The sequence below is a fragment of the Haliotis asinina genome, chromosome 8, assembly GCF_037392515.1.
Source record: "Haliotis asinina isolate JCU_RB_2024 chromosome 8, JCU_Hal_asi_v2, whole genome shotgun sequence".
NCBI lineage: Eukaryota > Metazoa > Mollusca > Gastropoda > Lepetellida > Haliotidae > Haliotis > Haliotis asinina.
In genome coordinates this window covers 63,019,033-63,029,386 of record NC_090287.1, presented here as the reverse complement: position 1 = coordinate 63,029,386, position 10,354 = coordinate 63,019,033, and positions in this window count along the sequence as shown.

Sequence of the window (10,354 nt, the reverse complement as noted above, 5' to 3'; positions counted from 1 at the left end):
GATTTGTTGTAGGTTAAAGATGTATGTTCCTTCAGTGAAGCCAACAATGTCAACAAAGGCAAATCTAACTTAATAGACTGTGAAAGGGGCCCAAAGCTGCACAAATACACTCGCACCAATTTTTGAAAACGACTGACATATGACAACTGTATTATGAATGAGTGAATATGGTTTTACGTCGGCATTTTCAGTCTTCGACCAATACCACTGCCACAGTGAACAACGTCGAGAATCGAATCCGTGACATCACCTCTACAGCGCCCTGAGAATTGACCCTTACTGCTGTCAAACACTGTAAACCTGTTCCTGTGCACCCACACACGCAGAATAACAACAACAATAACAACACACCTCCCCCCCAGGAGGAAATGGAAGACAGTTCCAATTCACAATGTTGAATCAAGAGTCACCGACACCATGCCCGACGCTATTCCTTGATTTGACTTTGTATATTGTCGTGTTTTGTATATTTCGTCTATTGTGGTAAGAGCCATTCGTGGTTATGATCACTGCAATACCTTCTGCCATCGCTCTGCGGTCAGTAAAAGTTCGATTTTGAAGCAGAAGTTGTGACAATGTTGTACAGTGGGTTCTGTTTTCAATAGTTTGTTTCTTATCATGTGAAGTGACCAGTGAGGATCCGGTGTAGAATAGATTTTCAGCCTATGCTTGTCACTTAGGGGACTATACTTGTCATAAGAGGCAGCTAACGGGATCGGGTGGTGAGGGTCGCTGACTTGGTTGACACATGTTATCGGTTCCCATTTATGGAGATGCTAGAAAATCTGGTTCAGACTATCATTTACAGACCGCCACCATATAGCTGGAATATTGCTGAGTGCGGCGTAAAACTATACTCACTCAGTCATGAATGTGGTGTCCGTTGCTTGTTATACATTTATGACGGTTATCACGTGGACAGGAGCTGCATAATGCATTTATTGCACTGGTATAACATTATAAATCATGTAAGGTCACTTTAGAGACAGGTAAGATTAAAATGCACAACAATTAAACTTGTTTTATGTACACAACATATTTATGCAAAATATCATGCTACATTCCTGAACTAAATTCCAATCATCGGATTATGATAATTTTGACATGGCATGTTTAGAAAGGTTCTCGATTGTCTCCAAGATGGACATCAAGAGCTTCATCAACATTTGTCTCGTGCTAACAGCCACAATAAAATATATCCCATTTCCGTTCCATCGGAAAATTGTATAATCGCAGATGAATCAGTAAAATGTCTTCGTGTAGGCAGGATGTGAAATGAAACTGATTTCAGATAAGATCGCACTGGGTAAGTTTTCAAACCTTTTAATGAGAAGCTTTGATCAATAGCAAACTGATCAATATGTACCTGTGGGTTTCTTATAATTTTTTCAGTGTCGGATATGATGGTCTACACAAGCTCTTTAACTTCTCCCTAATTAGTTTGTTAAAACCGTTGATTTGTGAGTTTAATATCCTGTCATCTGTTTTTCTTCGAAAAGAACGTTATTTTCTCTCATACTGGATATGATGGTTATCTTGGCTGTCGTCTACTTTCGACGCATACATCAACACACTGACTCACACTGACGAACAATTCCTGTGACGAATGTAGAACGACAGATAGTAAGTTAGTGACTTAAGATTTTAAGTCACATTGGCCGTATGAATACTAAACCAAGTTAAAGATTTATAATGATTTTAAGTTATAATGATTAAAAGCTATGTTATAAACACCTGTCAACGAAGGACAGTAAAACAATTAGATTATCACAGATATATATTTAAAACTAGTAACCAAATCTAAAAGAAAAAAGTTTCACTATAGAGGACGATATACAATATAGAAAACGGGCTATCGCCAACAGCTGAAGGTAAATCACCAGGTTTGGGGACCTTTGCTACCTGCGTTGACAGACAGAGGTAGAAGCGTAGAAAACGTTACACAGAATGTTCCGATGCATTCCTGGCATATCATGACATGTACAAGTATGCACAGTGAAAGACAAAAATTTCAACTGAGAACAATTAAATCTAATTTGCTAACAAGTAAGTGGATCCCTTAAATTAAGTAACATCCGCAACCCAAAAAATCAGTTTCAAGATGTCTGAACGTATACAGAAGTAATCTGTCTAAGCCAGCTGTGATCAAAATACAGAAATACTGATCATTGCTAGTACTGAAGGAGACCTTCTGTGTCAAGTAAAACAAGAAGAAAAACCTTCTATGAACTGGTCCAAGTAGAACAACCACGATCAAGTAGACCAAGCTTTCGATAGTCCCAAAAAATTTGAAGTAAATTTAAACTTACCAGGATTTTTAGACGTAGTATTTTAATTTATTTTAATTCTTGTGTAAATTCAACTACGGTACGGTCGGTAGGTAGCAAAGGTACTGTAAGTCCTCGTGGTCCCTAGCCTTGTGATCTACCTCGTGTTGTTGGCGATTTATCGCCTGTTTTTATATTGTATTGTCCAAATAGTGATATTAGTTCCCACGCTAGTTTTAATGATAATTGTCATATTCTAGTTGTTTTACTGTCCTTCGTCGACAGGTTTCTATAATATACATATATTCCACTTCAGTGTTAAATGTTCTCGTTACGATATGACCGAAATATTGCCGATGTGACGTTAAATTAGTTAGCTTTCACTTACTCACTTCTGAAAGCTAACTAATCTGCAATTCCTCAAGGGTTGATCTAGCATCCGATTACTTGAGTTGCACTGTTAGTTCATAATGAGTCCACATTGTCAAACAGCTGTACCAGGTTTGTGTTGAAGATAATTTCCATGTCCGCAGTATGACAGTATAATTCTTGATATGGCTTCAAACCGTTTGACCGAACCAGAAACAGACTCTGCTGACAAAGATCCCATGTTGGTGAATCCGAAATTTGGGCAAACAACTGAATAGTGGCTTTAAATTCAAGTAATCAAGCTAAACGTCAGTTTCCCAAAATGTGCCAAACTATGTCAGATTTCAAGAAATACCAGCAAGATCCATTTTGGGGGAACAAAATACATCAGTGGCCAAGGTCAATCTGTCATCGATAGAATGCACAAAACTAAAAAGAGGGAACAGAATTGGAATAAGGCGTTCTTTTCCAGTCATCTGTCACATCGGCAATTTTTCAGTCATGTCGTGACGAGAAAAGTTACTTTCATACATTGTAATTAATGGTAAACTGTAAAAACTTGTCAACTAGGGTCAGTAAATAACTAGATTATCACAGGTTCGAATTTATAACTAGTAATTAGATTTAAAACAATGTAACTATTGAAGACAATACAAGGTAAAAAACAGGCCATATATTGAAGGTAACAACTGAAGGTAGATCACCATACTAGGGACCATGGTGACTTAAAGTACATTTGCTTCAAGCATTGTCCCTTGCTGGATATATATATCAGTCGTTAGCAATTTAGACACAGGAAGCCGTACATTAAGAAGATTAACGGTTAAAACGATTAAAAACAGCGGTAAGTTTAAATTTACTTGGACCGTTTTTCGGAATTACGTACCCTCTCGGGAGGGGAGGACGATATTTTTTACAGTACTTTAAACCCCTTAGGGGATACAGCCACTGATAATTTAAGTTGCTAATTTGAACTTCCAATGTTGAAATATGTATCTATTTACAAATCACTTAACATAACTAATTCTTTTCAAAATGCAATAATTAAATGAAAACTGACATTATTAAAGAGATCCTTCATAGTTCGGGATTTGAAATAAGTATTTCATTTGAACAGTCAAGCAAGACTCCTTGCCTTGGGACTATTCGATTGATGTTAAAACATCCAGTGAGTTGAGGTTTAAACAATCAAAACGTTTTATTGTACACAAAAATGATGTCAGATGCAACTCATTATATTGACTCGTACCACACATTCTCGAATTATTTCAGGTGAACTATTAACATGACTTACATATGTTTTTGACAGGTGCCACTGGTGGGGCAGGATACGCTTACCACTATCGCTGCCACCACTATTTTTAGTTACACAAGTTCTGTGTCACGTATCGCGTGTTGTCAATAACTGGATGGTCTGGTCGAGTTGTTTACGAACAACATTGTACAGCTGAAATGCAGCTTAAACAAATATATGCTCAAGATACAGTCACAAGAAAGCAATCCCCCCCCCCCCCCCCCCCCCCCCTAAGGGAATGGAAGGTAGGTGTATACAAGAAGCAGGTCATCACGAAACGGTTGTGGTTGTTTGGGTGACACAGCCAAAGTCCCCGAGCTATGTTCTTAAGTTTATAAGAAATAAATTTATACTCAGTAGTGAAACATAAGAAACACCCACTGAAACAGGCCGCTAAACAGAACAGAAAAAAATGAGGATACGAATCACTCGATCGTTTTAAACTTTACTTTGACAATTTTCGATTACAAAATTGACACAAACAGTTTGACCTCATTACAAATGGAAAGCTTGTGCACAACAATGTGAAAGGGCTGGGGCAGTGAATTACACACACACACACACACACACACACACACACGCACGCACGCACACACGCACGCACACACACACACACACACACACCAAGACGTAAGTATCAAGTGTATCAGTCCTTAGCTTGTTGTACCACCATACAATGTTTTCTCATATGCCTCTGATGAGCCGCCGAACCTGATGAAGGGTGATGTTTCCCCATTCCAGATGAAGGGCATTGCCAAGGTCGTTGACAGTCTGGGTTTTTGGGTGGTTCTTCCGCAATTTTCAACTAGGATGTCCCAAACATGTTCGATTGGGGCACGGTCTGGTGACCTGGCGGTCTTTCACCGTTCCAGTTTATGAATGGTGTGACTGGAGATGCCAAATGGAACTGTGGTGGACCTGAAAATGTCTGGCAGCCTGTCGTAAGCTCAAGCCGACTCTCAGCATTCCAACGCCCTCATGTTCCCTTTGTCATCCCATTGTGTTACGACCTGGTGATGTGGTGGTTTTCATCTGACAATGAGCAGTTCTTACGTGTGCAATTGTTTTCAAAATGATTTTAAAGACTGAATTACAGTGAGACTCATATTCTGTTACCTCACAAAAATGCACGTGTGGTTTATTCACAATGGCCTAGAGTTGGGTATTGTTAAACCTTTGTTACTGATAATGCATAAATAATACATTAGGAGTGGTTGGGTTACACGGCTATAGCTGAGTGGTTGACAATAGATTTACATTGCACTGGGGACGATTGGGTGAGTACACAGCTCTGTAACAGAATAACGGATTTCCAATACATTCATTCTCTAATGGAAACAAGATACACTGAAGGGCGACACTGTTCCAGCAAATCCTGTTTTATTATTCCATTAACACAGACAAGAAACTTAACCTGGTATAACAAGCATAACTGTCGCAAGACACGCATGTCCATAGGAAGTGGGTGGGCGTTGGGGCGGGGCGTCTTGTGTTCATATCACTGTTCTACGGATTGAATACACCTACAGACTCTGTCTTGTTGAACTGTTTTCCATTTTCCTCTCAAAAACGTTGGACAGTTAAGTGTGTGGTTGGGTTAAGCTTTAAAAACTCATAGACAATATTTCAGCAATATCAAGAACAAAACAATACATACGTTATTAATAAAGTACACATCTAAGAGTAAAACAACTAGGTCATCAAAGATAGAAATTTAGTGCTAGCAGGCAAGCATTAAAACATTTACTACAATACAGGACAATACAAAATAAATACAGGTCAAGGTGCCAGGCTAGTTATCCAGCGAGCTTGGAGGTACAGGGATCGAACCCACCTGTGACAGGGTGTAAATAAAAACTTAGAGTGAACTTTGTGTGCAGACTCTTTCAGTGTTGTCACAACCTCTAGTGTGCTAACACAGCCCTTTGCACTTTAAAGAACCCACGAATCCGTTGGTAGATGGCCAGATGGTGGCCATACATAGGTGCAAACATCTAGTTGCGTGTACGTTAACGTGCAATAAATATGGTCAAAGTACTTTGACCATCTGTCCCAGCTGTGAATGGGCATGGATGGGAAACCCACATTAACTCGTTGCGCCTAGTAGGGTGCAAGAATTGCATGATTCCAAGGGAGTTAATACTGAAAATACGATGTGTCGTTGTGATGGACATCCAATGACCGGGGGAAAGCCAAAGCGTCGTTGAGCAGTTGAACTGCCGAAATGGATATCGGCGCTATACAAATGTCTAGTATAATAGTGTAATAATATAGGTCACCAACAACTGAAGGTAAATCACAATGCAAGGTCCAATGGGGACTTACAGCTCGTTTGCTACCTGCATGGGCGCTACATCATCCCTTCAGCCACTGTTGAAAGGAAACGACTTTGGCCAAAAATGTAAATGACAACATTTTTAGAGTACCTTTAGAGTATAGAATGTATAGAAATACATCAAAATATGTGGAACTTAGAAACCCTCCTACGGACACAGTTATTTGGACAGTTAAGCATGTGTCTGAATAGACTTGCACCCATTTTGAGTTTATCCACAAGCAGCTCTATTGTGTTCGGAATATTTGGAAGGTTGTGACAGCCACTGACGGCTGTGAAGGAAGTCAACAAAATGATACTGCATATGAGTGGCGAAGCGTCTAAAGAAAGTGAAGTTGAAATTTTGGTCCACCTGAATTCCCTTTATTACTCACATCAGATTAGGCGCAGTTCAGTGCTGAATGTTCATTTGGTTCATTGTGGCTCTGTACCATGCAGGAAGCAAAAGTGATGTTATTCCCAATGGATCCTAGTATGGTGATTCACCTTCAGTTGTTGGCTATAAATAACCCATTTTCACTTTGTATTGCTCAAAAATATTTTTCTGTCTTTAAATATATATGCTAATTTTAAATCAACATGTGAGAACTAGTTTTAGTCACGATATGGATGTTATGTTCCCAATATGACTTTAATCTTAACTCACTTTATTTGATTTTCTCAGATCCTTGTTTATACCGTGCTGCTCCAAAGCATACTCTGTTGTCTATGCAAATTTCTTAGTGCAGAGGAATACACCACACTTACATCCAGTTCGCACCAAATCGCTGACTATTTTTGATCAGTTGGTCCGAGACATACGTTGTGCACACTTGAACGTACCGATCTGGTGTAGTCTTGACTCCCTGATCTACCAGTCTTTCGGCCATGTCGCCCGGTGTCCACCTGAATTAACTTAGCAAACATTTGCTAAATGTTAATTATACATTAGAATGTAGCAAACAATGATGATGGCAATGAGACTCGCATTTAGTGGACCACGGTTTGCAAAGTCTGAGCCCAGTGAGAAGATCAGGTATTTACCAAACGTAGGAAATCCATTTTATCACAAAGCTACTTGGCTGTTAAGAACATGGATGTATAATTAGGGTTGGGATTTTCTAACAACGGTAATAACGTGGTTCGTGCTATTTTCTTACCATTAATTGTCATGAAAACATACGCTGTCGAAAACAGGTTCACTGTGTACAGATTATTGATATAGTTTGCTGTGACTGTTGATCAATGCTGTTCGTCCAGCCGGATACATCATTTCCTAACATTTACACCTGAGTGGACACACAGTAAATCGTTAAATCGCGTAAACGCAACGGAGGCTGATAATTGCTGGCTTCTAACTTAAGAACTGTTTGCATACGTTGTATCCGTAGAATACAGCTTAGATGTATGTTGTGGTTTACTGGAACAAGACGGCTATGCTGCTTCTGTTACTTGGGTCAGCGTTTGGTCCAGCATTGTCTCTTGGTGAGTTTTACCTTAACGTTATTAAATTTGTGCTGGCAGTTTGCGTGCCTTAAGCTTTGTTAGTATTTATCATTGGCTCTGTTTTTGACATATAATCCAAGATTAAGCAGTAAGTCCACTGCAATATATTGGCATTATTGTTCGAATTTCGTGTGTTTGTATATGTCGATTAAATGTCATGGTGATATGTTCACGTAAAACTACCTTCAAATATCGTCTGCTATGAGATAAAATAATATGATGATATACTCCAGAGTTTTAAAGATAGCAATGACCTTGTGCATAAAATACCACCTCATTTTCAGACGTCCAAAGTGTTAGATGCTCTTTACTGTCCGGTCAGGTTCTCTCTTTGTTAAGAGCTAATGGGGTAGCCTAGTGCTTAAAGTGTATGATCGTCAAGCCCATCACCAGGACTCAATTCCTCACATGCTAAACCCACTCTTTGTTACGTGTATATTTCATCACCGGTAACGAAGGATAACATGTACTTGCATTTAAATTTGATCTGAAATATGTTATATACGTCTTTGCTGGTCACAAACATGCTAAAGGTACTCCACTGTACTCCAAACGAAAAGCCCAAATAACACATTCAAAATGGTTCTTTCCGTATAAACAATAGAATTCCACATATTGCTTTGAATTTGAGTTGTGCACGAATGTTCAGTGGGCTTGACCATTCTGTCACCCTTGCAAACAATATGGATTATACTTCAAGACTATTGGTAAATCAATATATTCCGACTCTCTTTCTTGCCTTCAGGCTATTAACAATATTTCTTGTAAACATCCACTTTTAATTGAAATTATTGAACTGTATAATACTCTTGCTACTGGCCAATACGACATCGTCTTTTGTTAGTTACCCAGTCACGTAGGTATTTCTGGGAATGTGATACCACTTCTTCTTCCATAGACTGATTACAAAGCGAGCATTAGAACCTACATCCGTGATCTGTTGCAGAAGAAGTGGGACACCCAAGTAGGTGTCAATAAATTACATGAAATAAAACCGTATATTGGCTACACCTACTTGGGCTGTCAGTCCAGATTTGAAGAGGTTATCTCAAGACGATGTCGTATTGGCCATACTAGATATACTCATGTGCACCTGTTAAAAGGTGAGGATCCTCCGTTTTGTATCCTGCTTGACTGTGTTGAATTCTCCATCACAAGGGATAAATATTTCAATGTCAAAACTGTCAAGGATCTTTTTAACACTGTTAATTCTCATTTAATCATTGTTTTTTTAAAGACAATTGATTTCTTGATTGAATTATGAATAGTATGTGCTGTAAATAGTTGTATTTTAATTATTGGTAGTTTAGATTTGTAACTAGAATTGTTAGTGGCTGTACCCTCAAAGGGGGTTGAAGTATTGTAAAATTATTGTCCTCCTTAGAGGGCACGTAAGTCCAAAAACATTCGATGTAAATTTCAATCTACCAGGTTTTTAATCGTAGTATTCTTGTTGTTTCAATTTTGGCTAGCATTTTGTACACTTGCCAGCAGCTGAAGGGAGGATGTAAACCCAGCTAGGGTCCATGCAGGTAGCAAAGGTACTGTAAGTCCCCATGGTCCCTAGTGTGGTGATCAACCTTCTGTTGTTGGCGACCTATAGCCTTTTCATATATTGTATTGTCTAAATAGTGATATTGGTTTTAACTTTTCATGCTGGTCCTCGTCACGATATGGCTGAGATATTGCCGATGTGACGTTAAATATTAACACACTCACTCACTCACTCACTCAGTCAAGACTATTGGCCAAAGAAGGCAAAGTTTCAAGCGTGTTCAAAGTACACGTGTCCATCACGTTGCAATGATAATGCCAACAGTCCTGGAAATGTCTGAAAATCAAACCTGACACCATGGGATGAGGTTTGACAGAGGGGGACTTGTGATGCAGGCATCCAACACGAGATGTTTGTTTCAGACATACCACTATTAGCAGCATGGCGTGTTCCCGGTTGGAATGTTCTCGGTTGGTTGTTCAGTATGTTGTAACTGAAATTATACTTTACTTACATAAATGGCCAATCATTCTTCTGGTGTCTAGTATTAAAAGTCACCATCGGAACTTGGTACTGTTGTTCCAAATATTGATCTACTATTGTCATGAACCTGCTCAGCAATGAATGCAAAATATATTTATATGACATAAAGAAGTTCATGTGAATTATTTCAGCATTTTGTGTCCTTCTAATGCAATGTCTCTGTGCAGACATCATAATGAGGGCATTCTGCACCATTCTGTCACCAGAAGCCTGGAAGACATACACGGTCATAACTACTGCAGGTGGGTAACAGAGACCAAACGGTCGACTAAATGGTGTCAAACCATATCCATATATTGTAAATCTATGAAAGTGATATTTTGAAATATTTTGTAATTACCTGTTTCTTTCATGTCTTTTAATGATAAAATAAGCTAGCAACTGAAAACATTCTTACATGTATTCTGTCTTAACGAAATATCCCCCGACCCTCACCATATGTCCCAGGATGATAGTGCCGTTCTAGTTCAGATGGTGTGATTGAAATGAATAGGTTTTGGCAGATGATACCTTTTTCAGAGAGAGGTCATATCCCTTGCGATACTACGTCTTTGCCCTCTACAGCA